The sequence below is a fragment of the Rhea pennata genome, chromosome 22 (genome assembly GCF_028389875.1).
Source record: "Rhea pennata isolate bPtePen1 chromosome 22, bPtePen1.pri, whole genome shotgun sequence".
NCBI lineage: Eukaryota > Metazoa > Chordata > Aves > Rheiformes > Rheidae > Rhea > Rhea pennata.
In genome coordinates, this window is record NC_084684.1 from 6,139,056 (window position 1) to 6,161,374 (window position 22,319).

A 22,319-nucleotide genomic window follows, 5' to 3' on the forward strand; every position below is an offset into this window, starting at 1 on the left:
ATCCATTTCATTGGGCTTAATTCCAAGCTTTCACTTCAGCAACAATGGAAGTTATTTCAGGTGTTTCTGTTCTTCAAATTAACAAAGTAACCAACATGGCCACCACTTAATAGCCTCGTTTTCACTGAAAGTAGCCAATCATAATCATATATATAAGATACATTCAATTAATTCAATTTTTTATATATATATATTTATGTATATATTTTTATATATGTATATATAGTGCTCACTTCTCATCTTAGAGAGCAAAATAATCAGAGAGATTTTAAATCAGCAAGGTCTTTGTCAGGTTTGCTGTAGGCAAGAGGAGTCAACAGTTCTTCAACTCCTGGACTAAGTAGCCAGCACAGCTGAACACACTCTAAGGGGCCTCTCTAAGTCCCATCTAGGATTTGAAAAGAATGGGACTGTTGGCTATACCACAGTCAATACCTTTGACATCATCCAGATTAACAGAGCAGGTTCAAAATCAGCTAGTGGTTAGGTACTACTGGGAGGAATAAGCCACTGCTTTGAAGCATTCTGTTCACAAGCCCCCAGTGAGTCAGCTTCTAACTCCACAAAACAATTACAGATGTCATCTTTCAGCAGGGTACTTATTTCTCTAATTTTTATGACTGCTGCATTAGGCTGGAGAGTTCCACTTAAAACAGCAAAGATTAAAATTAAGGAAACCTCGCATTTGCATCACTTTTCCTAACAACCCTCCCTCTTTTATACAAGGCCATGATCTCTCAGAAAGTGCTTCTTATCTTCAGAGAAAAAGTAAACATTCCTAGTAGCTTCTGAAGAGACCATCAAATGAGAAATTTTAAACAAACCACCAGTTTGGAAACCAGTCTGACATGCTTCAGTTTTCAGCTTGCTTTTTATTACTCATTTTAAAATCAGAACCAGCAAATTCAGCTAATTCTGACTAAACGATTTGGTAAAACAGCTGGGATGCTTCACTGGTGCAGCTCAGTAGTTTCATTTCTGATGTGCCCTGTTGCTGAGAAAATGAGATTTTAACTAGTGAACAGCCCTCAGAAATAACTTAGTTCTGACCCAGGACCACTGTGTATTCTTTCTTGTTGATGATGTTCCAAAAGATAGAGGACAGAAATGGTCCACGGAATCTATCACAACACTTTGGCCTGGCTATCTCTAGTAAAGAGATGAAATGTAAAGCAGCCAGCTCCCTGCTTGGTTTCTCTGGTTAAGAGGAAGCATAACACCATCCTTTAAAATAGCAACCCACAAAGACCATTACACAGGACTCTTTTCTTCCCCTTGCTCCCCTAATATAGGGCACAAACCACTTCTACCTAGAAAGCAGACCTTAAGGACAAACTTCTCTCCATGCCCTTTTTGTGAATCTGCAAATTCTAAACCCAGCATCCGACAAGAGTGAGAAAGCTCCAGGCAAGGCAGCAAAGGGAATCACACACTACACCACACAGCCTGTGCAGCAGTTACTGAAACCTGAAGCGTATGCAAACATCTCTTCAGGTGCTACTGCTGGTTTCCTTGTAGCAAGATTCTTCTAATTCCATAAGAAAGGACTCAAGCAGGGCTAAAATGCAATGATTCAAATGAAAGATTTGCCAAATTTCCCTGTTCTGACCTTGCATACAGTTGTAGAAACTCTTCCAGATAACACGGCAAATTTACAGGACATTTCAATCCATTTCAGTCTCTTATTTCAACGGTTGAGTCTAGAACAGAAAGACTTTACCCGAATTCACTTAATCTTATACTACTGTATAAATCAGAGTGTTACAGGAATAACAAAGTTTGCTAGCCCATGGCTTCCTTCAAGATTTCTCCAAATATACTAGAGCTGCACAGGACAGCAGAGTCTGACCAAGTACTTGTAGTAAATCTTGCAAGTCATTTGTCTGAGGAAAGTGAAGAGAGAGCTTTTCCCGTATCTGAAAAAGGGCTTCTTTTATGACCCGTAAGAGCCAGGTGACCACCTCTGTACACTTCCCTACATCAGGGAGAATTGGCCTTGTATTTATTTTTTAATACACAACTTAAGAGAATTGAACTTACTAATAGAAAAAGTAGAAAACGTCACTTGCCTTCAAAAACACCACGTTTGCTCCTAAGTATAAAGCTTTACTACAATATTTTGAGTTGGATACTCAAAATATTCTTTTTGTTACCCAAGGGCTCCAATCAAAATTGAGAACCTTTTGAACTAGACACAGAGCAGAGACTGTCTAATTTTGGGAAGAGAGGAGATAAGGTGATATGTTTAGGCTAAGTCAAGCTGTAGGTCCATAGAAGAACTAGATTTCCAGCCTAAAATCTACATACAGTGGAACAGGGATAACTTGTTTTTGACAATTTCTCAGCTTTAAGGCGGCCAACCTGTAGTCTAGTCAAATTCAATAAAAATCTGTGGTTCCATAATCACATTTTCCTTTATTTATGTTTTCTCTTTCTTGTTGCTGTGTAAAAAACCACAATAGCCACAAGGAACCTGACTGTGCATGAAATGTATCATATTAAGAGTATCAAAACTAGATAGGAGGGAAGGGAAAGCAGAGAAAAGCAAATGGAGAAAAAGGTTCTCTCCATTTCACTTTTGAAACATTAGAAATAAATGACACCACAAATATCTTCATTTTCACATTTCAATCTATTCTTTCAAGAGGAAAGAATAGATGTCTTTCTCCACATTTATTTGCAACATTCACATCTGAGCACACTGTACCTCTTCCCCACTACTACATTAAAAAGAAATTAAAATACTAATTTATTCAGACTCCTACTGCATCTGTCCACCCTTCATCTTTTGACAACAAAAAGCAAATCATGCAGCTTCATTACTGTTTTTAGTCATTTTTACTTAAGACTCTAAAGAGGCAATTACCCTCCATTGTTATCACCATGCACACAGAGAACTTTACCATCACACTGATCTCTAGACCCAACATATAGACTCATATTCAAACATGATCTTTTGTGTTTCACAGAGTCTGATGAGAACACTCAATAAAGATCCAATTGTAGGATCAGAGACTAAAGATGCTGCAATATTTTTATGTTGACATCTGTTATGTTTTAAATGACAGTTTTTTGGTTTTGTTTTCTAATACTGAAATGCCAGTTACTGGATCCCAGAAACCACATGTGAAAGTTTAGCATGAAGTTCTAAGCTACAAGCCAAGGTCAAGGACTCAAAATATACTGATGGTTCTCTCCAGAACAAAGGCTTGGGGGTCTTTTTAAAGCTACAGTGGCAGCCAGGAGTTCCCTGCAATACCACATAGACAGGTTTTGTTGTCTCCTTGATGGGAAACAAGCAAACTGAAGTCACCGCTTACAAAACAATGCACTGTACTATGGCATTAGCTTTCTGCTGCAGCTGAGGGGAACATCTTCCGGATCTGCTGCAACTTGAACTACTGAGTATAGCCTCAAGCTATGAGGCAAGAGAATGACAGACTAATTCCCAGCTTGCTTTGGGTAGCAATGAACAGTGCCAAAATCATCAAATACTGCAGCAGCAGCCACCACTTTCAAATATCATTATTTGAACTTAAGAGGCAGCCCTTTTCAATACTTACAAGGGGATACAATGGGGAGAAGGTAGGACAGGAAAATTAATGGATGAACCTATATGCTTCTATCTGAGGCCACTTTCTAATCAAGAATCAAGAAAACTTCTTTTGCTATACAAGAACTTAGAAACGGCTGAGGGAGATACATGCCACCTAGCATGGCCCACTAGGTACTAATATATAACGGCAGCTTAACACCAGATTGGATAAGGCTTTGAGTAGTAAGTTCACAACCCAGACCCAACCCAAGCTAGTACAGCAAGGAAGAAGTGGTGATAGCCAGATTTTTTCTGACAAAGACCTTCCACAAAGCAAATGAGGCAAAGTCATACTGGCTTTGGATGTGGTCCACTGTGGAGACATGACTTCAGTGCTCCCACACACATACACATTCATTAATGGACCTACTGTTGGACAATAAGAAAAAAGACCATTTGATACCACTGTCCTCATACAGTTAAAGCTTCTCTTGAGAATAGGGGATATCTGTTTCCTACATCACATCCTGCAGCCTGGCAACAGTGGAGCTGGAAGCACTATGCCTTTACAATTGCTAGCAAGATTGGATCATATATGAGCTCTACTTCAGTGCACACAATCTTCTACTTACCTCAGATTATGAGTTATTTGGGGTCAAAGAGAAGAGAGTAAACATCTACCTACAAAGCTATTTACAAAACTACCACTCAATGAATAGCAGATGATAACGGACAAGTTTGTCATTTCCAGGTAATCTGGGCTGCAACACTTCTAGCAGCAGGTCTACTCCATATTACCCTGCTGTCTTCCAGCTGTATGCGATTCTCCTCTGTGAATGGAAGGGAGGGGTGACTGTGCCTGCACACCAACAATGTAGCTAGAAATTCTGCTTCAGTATTTGAGGATCATTAATATTTTCCACCTCACCATGCTTCAGGAAAATCTTGGTGCACAAGATAGTATATTCCTTAGTGTGACCTTCAAATCCACCTACCAGCTAAAAGAAATGTAAAAGGAAAAAGAGCAGGGGAACAGCTCATCCAAGATTACACAGTACATAAGTCACAGATCATGAGAAAGGCCTCATGCTCTTGAACCCCCCAAACACTTAATCAACATTGTAAGTTAACTCCCCACTAGCAGATCTCACATGACTACAGTCTTCATTTGAAAAAGAGTATGTACAAAAAAGGGTGCGGGGAAGGGGGGAGGGAACAGGTCTTGGAAGCTCACATGCTCTGCTTTATTTGACTTAGAGGAGATTTAAGAACTAATTACTAAATGAAACAATCACTGCTAGTAACAGCCCCTCCTTCCTCTCACTTCCTGGAATTGTGTCTAGATCCCCTGACACTGCTAACACTCCACTCTGTACAAGTAGGTATTTGTACTTATGTACGTGGTGTGTTTAGCAGCACTACAGTCTTGTTCACCTTCTGATACCTCACCTGCTTCTCTGATAAGTTTATGCTCCTGGTTACCTTCCCAGTATCCTTTCTCTTCCTCCAATAGAGGATTTTAGCCTTAAGATTAAGAATTGTTTAGTCTTAACCTCATTTTCGTCCGTCTTGCCAAGTTATTTGTTGCCTCAGAATATATGCTGACTCTATATTAAGAATATTAAGTGAACCTCACAAACCTCTGATGGCTCTCTGATTCATAATCACTTAGGCAATTGGGTTTTAAACACTAGTTTCGATAGTGCTGCATATACTTGCATTTTGATTGCATCACGCAAGCAACTTAACTTGTGAGCAACTTAATCTCCAGAATTAGCTAGAGGATTTTTTCATTCTATGCAGAAAAATGAGGTTAAAAATGAAATGCTCCTTTGCCTGATTCACCAGTTGCACATCCAACCCTCTAAGGGAAAGACAGGAGTGAGGTTGCAGTGTGGCCAATGCAGATTCAGAGCTTTCAAAGCATAGAAGCCCTAAAGAGTGTTTTAAGTACAAAACAGTGGAGCTCTGCAAATGAGTCCCATTGCTTTTGCTTCCCTTTGCCATAACTTTTCCATAGAATCACCGTGTCAGTGATCATCCTAGGTTAACATGTACCATGCCACAATCATCTAACGGACGTCTTCCCCAAATGAATCCCATCTTGTCACTGTGACCCTTATCAACTCCTTTCTTGACTCTTTCTCATCATCCTTTACTGATGGGAGAAGAGCAAGGGAAGCGTCATTCATTGACTTTTTTTATAACTCATTTTATAATTTGCTTGGAGATTCCTAAAGAGGAAGGCAAGGTAATTAAGCCATTTGTCCAATACGCATTTTCAATGCCTCAGATGAGCACAAATGAAGAAAAGAGGTTATTGTTAGTTCATAGAATCATGGAATCATGCAGTTTGGAAAAGAAATCCAATGGTCATTGGTTCAGTTTCCTCCTGAAAGCAAGTTGCTCAGGACCATATCCAGTAGAATTCTGAATATCCCCAGGGATGGAGACTCCACATCCCCTCTGGGCAACTTGATTCCACTTACGAAGCAGCTGTTCAAATTAGTAGAAAAACATAAGTTTGCAATGTGTTAATAGTAAGGGAAGCTATTCATAAGAGTCTAACTGCTTTGATAGACCTGAATTCTAAGCTCACTCAAAAGCAACTTTTGCTTTGGAAGCTCCCAATTTTTTATCTAGTTTGATACATATTTGCACATAGAAGTAGCAGTCAAAAACCACAGTAGAAATGTTTCACTAGATGTTCACTAACAGGTTGCTAGCTACTTCAGTGAAACCGCTGATTTTTGCTAGCCATGAAAATTTATTTTTAAAGCTCTCCAGGACGTTTCTGAAGACAACACAAATTTGTCAAATCACTCACTTCATATTTCCTAGCAATGTCAGGCCAGAAGATCAGACTGTTCCCTATAATACAAAATCGAACGAGAGAGGCTGGTCATATTTAGAAAACCTAAGTAAAACAAATGAAGATACTCGGTTCCTTTAAAGATGGCGTAGACTGCAGAATGCACACAGCAAACCAGCAGCAAACAGCTGACACAGACACTTTCTCTGGCTCTTTCAAGGGGAAAAAAAAAAAGGAAAGAAAGAAAAAAGAAAGAAAAACACACACTCACTGTCTGTCTGTCTGTGTCTGTCTCTCTGTCTCTCTCTCTCACCCTTGTGATCACATGACAACTTGGGACTGGAATGTAATGCTGCAGCTCTAAAAATAGAAGCTTTCTGAAGCTGATTAATATTTCAGTTTGAATCACTAATGCCAGATTAAAACGTTATGCTTTTTGTAGCTGATGTCTCAACACAGAGAGCCTTTAGTTGCCCTCTCAACTCAGAGAGAGGAATGAAAATAAACTCACCCACTGAACTTACAAGTGAGGCTTGGATTGGATATTGTGTTTAACTGGGAAATAAGGGAAAGGGGAAGAGAAAAGCAATCTTTTTGCTGAGCAGATAGAAACACCATACTGCACTGCAGCATCAGAAGGACTCTGTTCAACACAAAAGATCCATAGCCTTCTGTGATGCACAAAAGCCTTAGATCTTGTCTGCACCCCGCTGAGCCAGTGTACAAGAAACCGGGTCGAATTGCAGAAGCTTTCAGAGGCTGATCAGCAGGTGCTTCTCTCTGGAAGGCTCATGCCAATCACTCCTCAAAACAGCACAGAGCCAGAGTGGAACCAGCGGTCTTTCTAGATTGTTAGAAACAACATGGAAAACGCTTTGCATTTCTATGTATGCCCTTTTGTATGCCAGCTCTCAGATGAACCTGTCAAAAATCAGCATGCCACCCGCAAATGCTATACAAATGAGACACCCAACTGCAGAAGAAAACCTCTTCAAAGCACCCTAAAGCTATCTACCCTGAATCCATGAGAGTGCTCTCCCAACAAACAGTTTCATAGTAGATCTGCATGCCCTATGCAGGCTCAGCCAGAAGGATCAATATCCCTTCTGCATAATGGCATTTACTAAGCAGCCTCTTACAACTGTGTTCCCTAGCTTGATGTTAACCTTCTGTCCTTCTGCCATGCACACTAGGTTCATTCTTACAGGAAACTTTAGCAACAAACTGTATGCAATGGGTGTTTAGGAAGACCACCTCTTTCTAACGGAGAAATGTTCTCTTTTTCTTCAGTTACATAATTAGCCTCTACCCTCTGTCTCATGTTCTTCCTAACACATTTAGAAATCTAAACACACAGTCTCAGCACTTCTGCCTACAAACATCAGTTAATGCATTCATTTATCTGTACATAGGTTATCCTATGCCACATCTGATGGTCATTGCTATACTGACCATCTTTGCCAATATAACAGGGTCCCTGTTTATCCACTCGTATTATTCCTGGAGGCATATCAAGCAACTTAGCATTACATCTCTATAGATTGCTATGGATAATTTTTATCATCTTTCAAAAGAATTGTAGTACACTGGAGAAATTTTGGCACTAATGTCCTATACCAAATATCAACCTAAACTTAAGGCATCTCTACGTCAAAAGACTTATCTAAGAAAGGATAAGGGATAAAATTTAAAACTTTTCTAAGAGTCTGGGTTACATCTATGCAATGCAGATGTACCACATACAGGCATACATCAGCACATACAGAGCCAGGTGAAATTTAGTGGCTATGGAAAGGCTTGCCTTTCTTTGGTTTTTGCAAAGGATATCTGTGTAATCCTAGCGTTGTTTCAGCTCAAAAAAGGGACTGTGAAAGCAAGGGCAGTAATATTTATTCGTTCCTTAAGACCCTCTATTCAGCCATTAGTGGAACAACATGATTTGGTGACAGCAGCTGCATGCAACCATAAAATGCATAAGGAAATGTGCTAATGCCAGCACCTCAGCAATATTGCACAGGTGAATGCCCTCTCATGCCCCTGATGAGCAACCCACAAAAATCCATATGAAGATGAATCAATGGATTCATAATTCATGATTAGATAACCCAAAAGGCAAATGCTACCTTTAAATATAGAAGGATTTGTACTTACAGATCTCAAAATAATAATAATAATAATAATCTGAGGCATAGAAAGCAACTCACTTGCACATGCCATGAATCATTTGCACAACTTGAAATAAATTCACATATTCTGCTTACAGTTCATCACATCTACCCACTGGACTCATTTATCCCTCCGGTTTTTCTTTAATCAGTGTTCTTGACCTTAGTTAATACACATTTCAAGAAGTTTTTCATACAGTCTTTCAGATAAACATAACATTGTCTCCAACCTTAAAAAAAGAGAAAGAAAAAAATACTTATTCTTTACTAAATAATCCCCCTCAGCACTGAAAGAATAAAAAGCAACATCCTGCAAGCACAAGCAAATTATACCACAACAATTCTTGCAAAGCAGAAAAATAAAACCAGTCACTTTAATTTCACTATGTAAAGAAAATAAAAATAAATAGACATCACAAATCGAGGCACACATTCCATTTCAAAAATTTCTTCTAGTGTGAATAATAAAAGAAGCTTTATGAGATGGGAATTTTGACAGTGTCATTTGGAATAAAAAACAACACCACACAAAACCCAAGGGAGGTGATGTTCTACTGATTATACATAAAGTGGCAAGGTGGGGGAAACAGCAGGCATTATGGATGTATTAGCAGAGAGACACAGATACTGAACAAAAGAGATGATATTATTACTCAATACCACACTTGTCAGCCATTCTCTGGTACACCACGCAACACGCCAGACAGAGAATAATACTTACCAGAGGCTCAGCTTAGGGCCACAAAGATGATAATGCATGGTAAAGGCCTGACTTAAATAGAACACAGCTTATTTGCATTAGCCAGAAGTGCCTTCAAAGTGACTGGGTAGAAGTAAAGATGACTATTACTTGCATTACTCGCTGTACTTGCTTGCAACCCTCCCAGACAACCACCTCTCTTTTGCCCATTTTTAGCTTTACAGTATATTTAACCTCTTTCAAAATACCTAGTAGTCCTAATGACTTGCCACATTCACTTCCACTATTCCTTCTATCCAGGTTATGCGAATGCAACCTGTTAGATATGCTAGAACTCATTGCTCTGCCTTAGCTTTACAAGGTGCTGCACTGTGTGGTATTGTATCTTTGGCTGAGAACCTCTCACAGAATCCTATTATTTTTGAGCACTATTCATACTTTATTGAAGACTAACTTTACCTATTGCGATAAAAACAGAAAAGAGACACAAGGGTGTCATGAACACCATGACAGGATTAGAGACTTGTTAGATATTGCTAGGACAAGTTTAATCAAGTATCGTGAACTCACGTGGCTGGAAGATCCTACAGATCTGCAAAAGGAGAGCAGAGATTTAATTCTACCCCTTGAAAAGGAAAGACTCCCTATCTGATTAGTAGGCTACTATGCTACTCTGAGCAAGTCAGGTTTTGATAACCAAGAGTCCTCTTTGCAACTCTGTCCAGTCCACAGAACTTGCATATTCCACTCCTTATATAAAGTGAGGATATTCTGGAGTTATTTTTGTGGCCTTCTTGCTTCAGACCATCCCTGGTACAGAAAGCTTGGGTTTTCTCACTGTATGCAGAAGAGTGCTTGGCCTAATAGGGTCTTGCATTTGATCAGATCTCTAGAACCTCGGAGCAAGTTATAAACTCTTAGATTAAAATGACAAATACAAAAATATAGGTCTGAAGCAGAAGATATAAGAATAAAGGGCAAACTCTCACAAAACATGATTCTAGCAGGAAATGTTAAAGCAGTAGGGCATTTTAGAGACAAATTTAGAGACATTTAAATTATTAAAACCTAGTGTCACTTTAAAAATATTCCTTATTCTCCAAATACATTACCTAGATAGATATAAAAAGATATCTAAATAAAGAACAATGTATATTGACAGTTATTGTAAAAGCACACACATTCAGTAACAAATTAAACTGGGGGGTATAAAAGTCAATTTTCATAAAATGCTTATAATTAAAAAGAGAAAACAACCTCACACTCCTTCAGCCAACTGTTTTGGCAGATCATAAATAAAATAAGATTTAGTGCAACTTCTTATAAGCCTCATCAAACATGACTGCATAATTTATCTTTCACTACTCATTCAGCACCGAAAGAGCTGATCTGAAGGCAGTCAATATAATGAGAAGTGGTACAAAAGATGCCAACAAACACCACCTTCACTGCAATTGAAGTTCTTATTCATCCCAAGGTTGCCTCCCCTGCAAGCATAAGTTAAAAAAAAAAAAAAAAAAAAAAAAAAAAAAAAGACTCACAGCCTGAAGAAAAAGATTCCATCAAAATACCTCCCTCCCACCAGATACATTGTAACATTGTACAGGCTTCCAGGCTTCACTGGTACTATACTGCAGAAGTATAGTTTCCAATTTTATTTTTTTGTGTTACAATCTGGCAAAATTTCAAATATCTGTAAGCCAGCACTGCTACAAAAAGCCGTCACTCTGTCACTAGTTTCTGCTGTCCATGTCCCATGTACCACAGCAAGTATCTGTAGCCTATGCAATGGCTGGGGAACCCACTCTGATGTCATGTTAGTTTTCATCTAGACTGGTTCCCCTGACCCAGTTTGCCATGGAGCCAGAAAAACTTCCACAGTAGTACACAGGAGAGGAAACTAGAAGCTCGTTAGCTATCAGCAGGCAAGACTGCTCCTTTCAGTAGCTGCTCGAGCTTGAAACATTAATGAAATATATGCAACACTGCTTGTTTGCTGTCCCAGCTACTATTGCCATCACTAGAGGTTTTAACAGAAGCTCATTGATATTAATGGGTGCCACTTAATAGAAACTTTTGGAATCGTACACACAATCTTCCACTCCTGCTACAGTTCCTATAGAGACTACAGTCTCATCCATGAAGGCTACACAACACTCTAATTCTCTGATGTTGACTTACAGGCAGAGAGCAGCTTGCACCTCTCACTGTAACCCTTGGTTTCTCCTTCTGCCAAAATAAAAAGGACTTTCTACCTTCACAAAATGCTTTACAATGGGGGTAGAGAGACCAGATTAAGAAAAATTGCAGGCACAGAGAAGCGAGGAAAAAGGCTGAGTCTTTGCAGTCCTCACACTCTGCCATTTGTTCTCACCAATACTACCTACTCGTTCTGAAAGGATTTGGAATAAAATGGACCAAACTAGCCACAACAAGCAATCTAGCCACACTGCCAGTCTTCAGTCTTTACTGTTAATTCCCCTTTCCTCTACTCCCCTCCATGTTATTTAGTGAATAGTTTATGTGTCTATACTACCATCTCACAGGTGTTAAAGAACTATTCTAGTAACTGTCCCAAATGACAGACACATATCATCATGCCCCCTGTAAAGCCAAGGAAGTAACAGTACGAAGGGACAGGTCAGCATAATTGGAAATCTGGGTTCAATTCGTAAGTCCCAGTCTCATAGCTTAACTATAAAACAATAAATATTAAATAGCCTCAATAAAATTGAGTAGTTGTTCTCAAAAATGACCTAAAGAAACAGGCAGGAAAAAAAGACATTAGTTGTGGAATGCCCATTTGAAACAGCTGGTTCCGATTTTGCTTTCCCCAGGGTGCAATTATCTTCAAAATTCCAGAGCAGCAAACTCAAAATAGCATTTACAGACAACATTCACACAAAGTCAAAGCAGAGAAGCAGCCTGTTGAAAATCTAAGCCTATGCAGGCTGAACCCAGGTCATGACACTTGCACACTGAGAACCATGTACTAATTCACCGAGACATTGCAACTTGTGAAACATGCTGCAAGTGTCATTCTCCAAGACAGTTCCAAAGGGAAGAATTGAAAGACAAGGTTCATGATGCTTTTTGCATCTACAGTGATGCAAACTACCTACTAGTGAGCAACAGGAGAGACTGTCCAACTTGTAAGGATGTTGGCCACTTCACCTATCATATACTTCCACTATCAATAAAAATCTATTCTTATGCAAAGGAAACCCCAATCGCACTAACATACCTTCCCTCACCATAAAACTTACTATATCAGTAAGTCCTGTAAGCTATGCTTCCAGTCCTTTCAAAGTTACTTAGGAATAATTAAAAACTACAAGAAAGCCCAGTATTTCACATCCTGCCCATGGTGTTTTGGGATAACACAGCTTTCACTTACTAACACGCAAAAGCATTACTTAGCAGCTACCAATCAGAGGCCTCAGGCCAGAAGTGGAATCCCCTCAGTTTAAGCCTGGAATCTGTCTACTCCGTACTACAATGGACAAAACAGCATTTCAAGGTACTAAATCCAAGCTACTTTTAACACAGCTAGCTCAAGAAATGACAACAGCACTAACAAACATAAATTTCATTACAGCTTAGTGTCACTACCACTAGGAATCCTAGCACTTCGTCTGGCAGCCAGGCCACAGTTAGGCTCACACTGCCATAAATTATTTCAAGGGCTTTCCACACTAACAGGATTCAAGTATAAGCTTTTTGCTATCACACATCCTAAAACGACATGCAGACAACCCCTCATCTCATGCCTCATAATTACAGCAAACTCTATCAGTCAGACAGAGAGCACCTAGTAATATGCTGAAGGATGAGTGATAAAAACAAGATGTGAGCTATAGCCACACACAGCAGCACAGCAGGTGCATCTAGCATACCTCTGTCATGGCTGATGACTGACTTCAGTAGCTGAATTGAGTGCTGGTTAGTCTTTCTGAGGAATTGCTACATGAAGTGCCAATAGCTGATGAGGTTACAAAGTCTGCAACTCAAGCTGACACTGAGAAAGGAACAGAAGTCTGAGAAGTTGAATGGCAAAAAGGATCTGGTCAGAAAATTAAAATGTATAAAGAGATGAAATTGTAGGACATTACATCTGTGCATACAATAGTTTCTACTTCAGAAGCAGTCCAACAGGTGGGAGTCAGGATAGTAGTCTGCTCAAGAGTCTGATATAATGTGATTTTTAGAAAATTATATACTGTAACTTTTGAAGGTAAAAGTCATGCCTAAACCAAGAACAAGCACAAATACTACATTTTACCTGACTCAGTCTTAAATGACATATCAGCTTCAACACAGGGATGTATCTGACCTGGTCAGAGCTCTAACTGTGATAATCTGAAGGGGAAGGCACAGTAAATGCTTCAGAAGGATTTCATAAAAATATAATGAGTGATAACCAGACCATTGCGCTCTACATCCTCATCCAAAATCCCATAAGGTTAGTGAGCAATGGCTCATATCTCTTATTCCAAATATTTATCATCAATAAGAACAAACAAAGCCCAGAGACAGCAGATGTCTCTTATCTTTGTGTATTTGCACATAATTTAAAATGGCCAAGTGCCCAGGCTGTTATTTTCCCCCAAGTCAAGACCTTGTTTCATAGCAAGATTAACAGTAAATTTGGAAGTTGTAAGCTCTTCAGTGGGAAGGCTGACATTTACATACATCAAAACTGCAGGCATAAATAAAAGGGACCACAAGAATAGCTGCTGTTTCTCTACAGATAAAAGAGCATGCAGATACATTGACAATCCCAAAACCACCATGTGCATGCATCTATAAAAGCAAATAAATGAATCAAGACTCACATGTTCTTACATTGCCTTCAGATTTCAACAGCAAAACCAGCTTCTCAGCTAAAGGCTATTGCCAGAGCACTGTACTTGGATTACTAGACATCAAGCAATCCATTTTCAAAGGCACTACCACCAATCACATATTGTAACCTTAAGAATCTAGTTTCTGTCATAAAGAGGGAGTGAAAGGGAGGAAAACATATCAGAATCGTGTTATTTCAGTCTCACTACGATCTCATCACCAATAAAGCTGATATGATCACACATAAATCATTTAATTTTCTTCCCACTAATTATTCTGGTATCAGTGCAATTTCACAGCATATGATTAAAAAAAAAATGCAAATACTTGCCCTTAAAAAGGTGACATCCATTTTACTTTATTTTTTTTTTTGCCCAAATGCCACTCTAAAGATAACTGTGTTTTCATCTAAAAACACAGGCTCTAAATATCAACATGCAAGTATAACAAAGATTCCAGATACATACAGGTCCTCATTTTAACAAAGGGATAATTGTGTATTTACATTTTGCAAAAATTTAGATGTTCACCTTCTGCCTGTGCCATTTTGAGGAGGCAGATGTGCATTCTGCTAAAAGAACGATGACTCTGAGCTGTCCTTCAGGAATCAATTCCAGTGCAATAAACTCCAGAAATGAGTCAAAGGACTATGCCCATGGTCATAATCACTCAGATTCTACCAAGACAATCATTTTCAATATGGAATGAAGCATCTATCTAAAGCAAACCACTACATGTGGTAAACTCACTCTCTGAAAGCAAGGCAGAGCAAGGAGATTAACTTCTTGAAAATGCATCCTACTTCTTTTCTTTAGAGTCAGAATGTCTTTCAGCCCTTTACAAAGAAAGCAAGAAAAAACAAGTTCAATATAAAGTGTTTAAAAAGCAGAGTATTTTTTCCTAATAAAATACAAGTTATTTCTATCATTCTGCATAACTACCGTGGTAGCAGTAATGTGGTAGCAACTCTAAACCTCTTATTACAAGTACTTAATTCACTTTCAATAAAGGTGTCATAAAATAAAGACTCAGTTCTTACTCATCTCTGAAATGGTTTCTTTATGCTTCCTTAAAAGTATCTCTTTAGAATTCTAAATCTAGGTCAAAAAATAACCACAAGTGTTCATCAATACCCCACAGAAAATATTGCTTACAGATGGGTTAAAATAATTGCTAACAAAGAGATGAATGCCAATCAACTTACACGAGAAACATTCACATCCTCCAGAACTGGCTACCATACTCCCAGACTGAAGATATTTGGGGAAAAAAAAGAAGCTATTCAAGAGTTTTAGTATGGTCCCTATGCAAAAATCTCAAATGCATATTATAGACCGTATCTCTTCCTCCCTACATTATTTGTCTAGACATACTTTAATTAAATGGCATAATTCTGGTCACTGATGTGGTAAAAATTACTTAGTTTCTTTTAATCAGGTCTGTTGGCCTACATTACTCTAGCTTCCAGAAGTATAACTCACAGCACATGACAAGTTAGCAAATAGTATGTTGGTACTGAATTCACACAATAGTGCCCTGTTGCCTGCAGACCTACATAACACATACAGGCACAAAGATGGAGATTACAATCTGTATTTACCTCCAAACCACATGCAAAAAGGCAATTATCCCACAGAATTACACTGAAAATCTTAGAACACTACATATCCTTTTTTCTGTGGGAAGCCACGTAAAGCCTTCACTAGTCAGTTTTGTGTATATGCTTAAAGTCTAATATATCATTCACAGAGATCAAGTTAATGCACACTTCCCAATACCTTGTCTCCAAGGCGGTAGTGAAGAGGATAGCACAGGAATATATCTCTCAGCTGCTTCAGCAATGCAATACATGGCCTGGACAGTTTCTACAGAAAGTTTTTTGGAATGCTGATCACAAGATAAGGCTGCTGTTGTCTACACCCCTTCAAAGCCTATTGTCCCATTTGGAACAACATGCTACTGGTGTAGAGGAAGCACAAATATAGTCCTCTAACATTTTCCAAGAATAACAAACACTGCAAGACAAACTTCTAATATAACAAAAAGCTATGTCAGAGCTCTTACATTCACACCTAGCTCTAAATTCCATTCACTCTTCAACTTCAAAGAATAACTGGGCCTAAAAGTTTTCTTAGGTATTGAAAATTTATATATGGCTTGTCACAAAATCCCAGGCCAGAGACAAATTAAGAAAAAGGTAGTCTTTGGATGCAAGCCCATACAGGATGGTGATCATTCCAACAGATTTTTGCCAACGTAAGTCAAAAATATTTGTTTTCACTATCACAAACATGCTCCAGTGGAGAAAGCAGAACACAGAGGTAAATTCCTCATAGCAAAAGCTAACCTCAGCATGCTACTCTATTTCAGACTGTACTGCAACATATTTTACAAAAAATCCTACTATTTCATTTAAAAAATAACTGGCCAAGGGTGACAGCACAATTCACATGGATTCATGCATTTAACATCCTTGTAAAACCAGATTAAGAATGGTGTTGCTCTGAGAAAACAGAAGCCATTAAGACAGACAGCTGTCAGTACAAGCCAGCCTCCCTCACTCCATGAGTGCTCCCTTCAGTTTATAAAAGGAAGATACTGGCAGAGGCAAGAAAAAAACGTTTGGTTTATTCCTATTATGCTCCTCCAGAACTCTAGGCAAGAAGAAGGCTGCAGTGGTCAGGGACTCACTTTGGTACCTGATACAGTCTTCAGAATTCTTTACAAAGTAATATTTCTTCAAGCTATTGTTGTTCACTGCATTCTTATGAGAATATACAGCAGTACTGGAGGATGCAGATGTTCCACATATACAAATGCAAGAGGCTTTGGGTCAGCATGGTGACTGTTCACCTATCGATGGAGGACAGACAGGGGAAAAGGCCTGGGAAAGCCAGGCTCTGTCAATTGCATCAGTCTCATCACAGACACTCTCCTACCTGTTTCAACAACAACAAACAACACAGAGGAAATAGAACTCACATTCAACAGAATTCACATATCCGCTCATGAATAATACTTCAAACAAGGGCTTTTAAATGCCAAATATGGTCAGAGAATTCTCAAATTAAGCCAGGCAGATAAACTGGGTACGCAATTGCCCCTTGTAGTTGGTCCCGTTCTACTTCCCCATCCTTGTTTTATTTCTTGTAAATCTTATTTTTATCATAGGATATACCTTAATCAGAACACTGGTACTCTCCAACTATCATCTGCCAATCTTGTTATTCACTGAGAATGCAACTAGAACTCCCGCTATCCTAAGCAATAAAATATGGGTAGGCCCTTCCTATGCCACTTGTCTTTGGATAAAGCTGACACTCCATCCATAACCAATTCTGTAGTCTCACATTTTCTTCCACAAAAAGATCTTTACTCCTACTTTTCCAGCCATTTGGAATGGGATTGACCATTCCACAACGTGAAATTTTATCATTGGGCAGCATGGAAAACTCCCCATCCCTCTGAGTCATGCTGCATCAAGGCTTTCAGGTGATTTAGTTTAAGGTGTACTGCAGTCAGGCAGCTCTCTGCAGACAACTAGAACAGATAGAGCTGCAAGCTACATCAAGCATAGTATATAGGCTACAAAGGTCTTGTATAAGACAGACCATGCCTAGGCCAAAATGTCACAGACTGTTTGCAATCTCAAGTAGTTTCCAAGTTTACCTTTTCCCAGAAAACACTCAGCCCATGCAGCAACTCCCTACTACCACCTTCTCAGTAATGAAAAGCACCCTAAACATCCAGGCAGGGTATGGACAAGAGCCTACCTCCTCCTGGAAATTTTACTTTTTTAGAGCATTCAGGTCAGTATCACAGTTTGCATTTCACAGAAAATGAGACAAAGTTCAGCTGTTGAAGAGTTTTGATTTGGCCCCTGCAGTCAGGTGTATAAAACTACCTCAGAAAGTCAGAGGACTGCTCAAAAGCCTCAATGAAAAGAACCCACAACACTTTATTCCAGCTTTTCTCCAAGGGCACCACTGCCTTTCCCATCATGTCACCAAATCCTTATGCCTCATTAATGCAGCAGGAAGCATTTGCCAACAGCTCTATTTAAGGAAAATAGAAAGGTCTAAGATACTGAACCATTCTGCTAAGATACCTCTCAAATGATAGGGAGCAGGCCTATCAAGAACTGACATCCATTAAGAAATTGTGCTTCTTCAAACATTGCACTCATGTAACCATTACCTAGCAGCTGGTAAAGCACAAAGCCAAAAAGTTCTGGGAGGGGCACCTATTAACATATTAGGTACATGCTTTTTGCCTGCCTAGCTCTGCCTGTTCGGTTCGTCACCTCCCACTCTTTCAGAGAGTTTTCAGCAGCCTAAGAGGCTGCTTAGAAAAACAGTTCAGATAAAAGCTGTTTAGATTTTATGCATCACATGGAGAGAACTAACCTTTTCTATATGCAAAAGGCACAGAACAAGGAAAATGCAAACCCTTCATTCCAGATCTGTTGAAGCACAAGTAAATTTGACTTCTAAATAAATACTTGCAGGTTCAAATACAAAATTCAACAAAACCTCTGTCTTAATCTACTAGCTAATAATGCTTTGTGTACTACAGTGTGGGAAGAGGGGGGGGACAGAGCTCACTTACTTTTTTTTTTTTTTTTTTAAGCAGCATTTAAAGCCCTCTGAAACTGAAAGCAGGCTCTCGTTATCCTGGCACCACACAGAAAGAGATAAGCCTTCTGCAGGGAAAGCTATCATCTAAAACACAAGATGAAAGAGTTATTGCATCCTTTCCAACAGATGGTAAGCTGAGGCAGAGAACTGTGTGGCAGGGTTTATAGCCTAACTCAGGTCTTCCAAGTGCTAGGTAATCACCTTAGCCACAGCCAGCCTCTCAAAGAGTCTCTACTGCTCTTACAAACAAGGAACTTCACTAAGAACTAAACAAAAAAAAAACCCAAAAACAAACAAACAAACAAACAAGCAGGATATCCACCCACAGGCAATTCAGATTTTCAGTTTGTAACAAATATTCCCCCTTGCTTCCATTGTCCTAATGTTGTAGGCTTCACTCAGAAACCATACAACACAAGCCTTAAAAACAGATACCGACAATGACTTCATTTGGCAGTACCTACTTTAAGGGAAAAATAGGTACTCTTTATAAACTATGTTCACTGGTCAAGTGAGGGGCCCAATTCTGCAGTCCTTAATAATTCTGCTACCACTATTTCCTTAATAGTCTTGCTACCACTATTTCAGTGGGACTTCTCAAAGATAGATCTCCATGTTCAGGTCACTGTAAGGCTAAACTAGACTCAGTTTCTTAGGCTTCCCATTAGTTCTATTTTATACTATTATTACTTCCTTTCCATATTTATGGAGATTGAAACATGGACTGGTTGTTTAAATTTGCCTTAAGACATACCAAGTAATTATCCACAAATACAGGTCTAGCTGTTGCTTTTAAAGCCACTGTCCAATAAAACACCAAAAAATATTTTAAAAGTCACTTTGCCCTATAGGGAAACCAGAACTATACATTAAGCAACCATCTATTTTGCAGACTCTTAAAGAGGGTAGGATAATGCTAGTAGTTTAAGACAACTTGACAGTATCTCAGTTACACAGTTTTAACACAAAAGTGCCCTAAGTAACTATTTTCAAAAAAGAAAATCTATCCATAAGAAAACACATCAACAAAAGGAGGCACAGCCAGGTGCAAAATAACTACAGTTGCTTTACTGTATCCTGGCAAAGACTGTTCTCTAGCAGCTTTGTGCCTCCGCCCCTAGAGATGCAGCTTCTTTTGATGCCACAGGTTTAATAGAGCTTCAGCTTTTGTATGTTGCCTCCATAGAACACTTTTGAGAATGCTATCTGACATTGCACTTACATTTTAACACTCAGGTGTGTGAATCATTAGGAAAGAAATAATACACTTTTAAGGGCAGCTTTAGTTAGGCGTTTAAATTTTTATGCTTACTGTTCTTAGAGCAAGGAATGTTTTAAGATTTCACAAGCTGACAGATGTGCAGGGCTTCATTATTTTTGTTTACACTTCATTTGGCAACTAAGAGTCAAAAGAAAATACTTTATAAATAACAGATATACATGGATGTGAGAAATCAGTAGTCTTGGCAAGGAAACATTAATGTAGTCCTATAACTATTTAAAACAGATTTTTAAGAGCTGATTCAATTCTTAAGAGTCAGGTTTCAACCAGGAGCTGGAGAGAGGTGGCAACATTGTTAGTGGTGTGCTTAAGTCAGCATGGCACTAAAAATGCAAAGCTGCCCTGCAGCAAATGATAATTCACAGTAGCATTAGGTTCAATTCACTGGCTTACTGCTAATTTGGACTGGGTAGGGAGGGAGGAGGTGAGTGTTAGCAAAGACAAAAATAAGCAGATGACAAATCTGCTTATTAAGCGCACTGAATAAGAGATGTATTAAAAAGATGTAGGGAGAGAGGTGAGGGTTAAAAAGCAGGATGTGAAAGAAGCAGGAGCTGGAACAGCATTGGCTAATGTCAACCATGTAACACAACCCCTGCTGAGACAATTTGAAAGACAGAAGAGGCAGGCATTTGAACATTAACTATTTGATTGCTCTACTTCAGATGCAGCTATACAGTATTGCTATAGGGAAAGGATTTCCATTTACCCTATAGCTCATTCTTACAAGATTAAGACCTGCATAACAGGACCGAGCACAACATGTAAATTGTGCATTGAAAACTTTTGTTATCTTGACTCAAGGTTGATCAAAACACCCTGTGCAGAAGCACTGGGATATAAGTTAATAATAAAACAGAGTCCTTAACAATGGTCCAGCTACACATTTACACTAGCTGCAGTGTCATCCTTCAGTCTACCTTTATTCCAAATGCTCAAAGCTCTGTAGAAGGCACATTCTCTACCATTTCAGGATTAGCTTCTAATTCCACTAAAGCCAGGGAGAATTTTTGTGTAGACTGAAATAAGGAACTTGTCAGGTATATCTACAAGCACTGCGCTTGCTCAACAGTCAATAATGACTAAGTATCCTCACATGTTTCCCCATGACATCAGAAACTCCACCTCTCCCTTGAATCCAACAGCTCTGCAGCCTTGCTTAGAATAAATGTGGCTGGTCCAGAGATTCCTTAATGTTCATGTCTTCTGCAGCATTCAAATCTTGTTATCACTACTGCAATACTTCATAACACTTCTTATCCTTACCTTCTTCTACTTTAGAGATCTCTATCAACATCGTAAACTAGCAATCACTTTCACTTCACGTATACCAAAGGTCGTTTACAATTAATGAGGAAAAAAATGCATTTTGGTCACATGCTTCAACAAAGACTAAATTTAAATGCTGAACCAACCTCCTACACCTCTGAGGGCTTCTCCTTTCATCCTGTTCTCCAAGAAAATAAATTACCAAAGTTTAACAAATTGGATATTGGCCTAGAAGCCAGGACTTCTGTAGTCTACTCCTATCTTACCCCAAAATCATATCATATCAAAACTGTTCAGGAGGACTGTTAGATTTTGCAAAAATCTAGGGAAACTGAATTTCCATAATATTTTAGCACAAGCATTGGTAATTTCTCCAATTCTGTAACTAGAAAATTCCAATCATATGCTAAAGATACTTAAAAGTGTTACATAAGACGGATTTTACAAAAACCATGCTTCAAAACATTTTCAGGCAGATAGAAGGATTGACACACCAAGTTAAGCAACTGTTCAGTGTCGTACAGTCAATGAAAAGCCAACAAGAGAACTGATGAGCCTCAACTTTCTTTTTTCTGCTGAACTACGAAACCACGCAACAGAAACTCCAGCTACATGTCATACAACTGTAAACTTTTATCTGAAAGTTATTTCACCACTCTCTATAATACTAACTTATTTTATGCCCTTCGTCAGTTACACCTCATTCAAGATATTCTGTAGCATATATTCAGCCAGAGAATACATCTCTAATAATATAAACTGTTCTTTCACAGTACTCTATGTCAAATGGTAGTTTTCAGTTTTATTGCAATTATAATCATCAAACTCCATCATTTCTTGTATGCCATGTTTTTGTATGATTTCTGATAGATTAAGAGGCACTGGTTCAATAGCTGAACAAAGTTCTGTCTCCTCTGAGGCAGACTCCAAGTGCTAAATTATCAACAGAAAAAATAACTGCATTCCAGAAGGAGGCTGAGACTTTCTGAAATGATGGCTTTTACGTACATTCTCCAATCTGCACTCCTAAATGTAAACAGATCCTGAGAGTGGCTGGCCCTCTCACAAATCAAA

General features: G+C 38.8%; 1 protein-coding gene across 4 annotated transcripts in view; it reads right to left on the reverse strand.

Annotated features, from left to right (window-relative positions):
* DVL1 (dishevelled segment polarity protein 1) overlaps positions 1–22,319 on the reverse strand; it is an 84,772-nt gene that overhangs the window by 44,877 nt on the left and 17,576 nt on the right. Inside the window, exon 1 of one of the 4 annotated variants that reach the window (XM_062593280.1) lies at positions 6,619–6,643. The exons of the other annotated variants lie outside the window; for them this stretch is intronic. The gene's annotated coding sequence lies outside the window, so the exon portion shown is untranslated. Of the gene's footprint in view, positions 1–6,618; positions 6,644–22,319 lie in introns of those variants that run through there. 4 annotated transcript variants of the gene reach the window in all.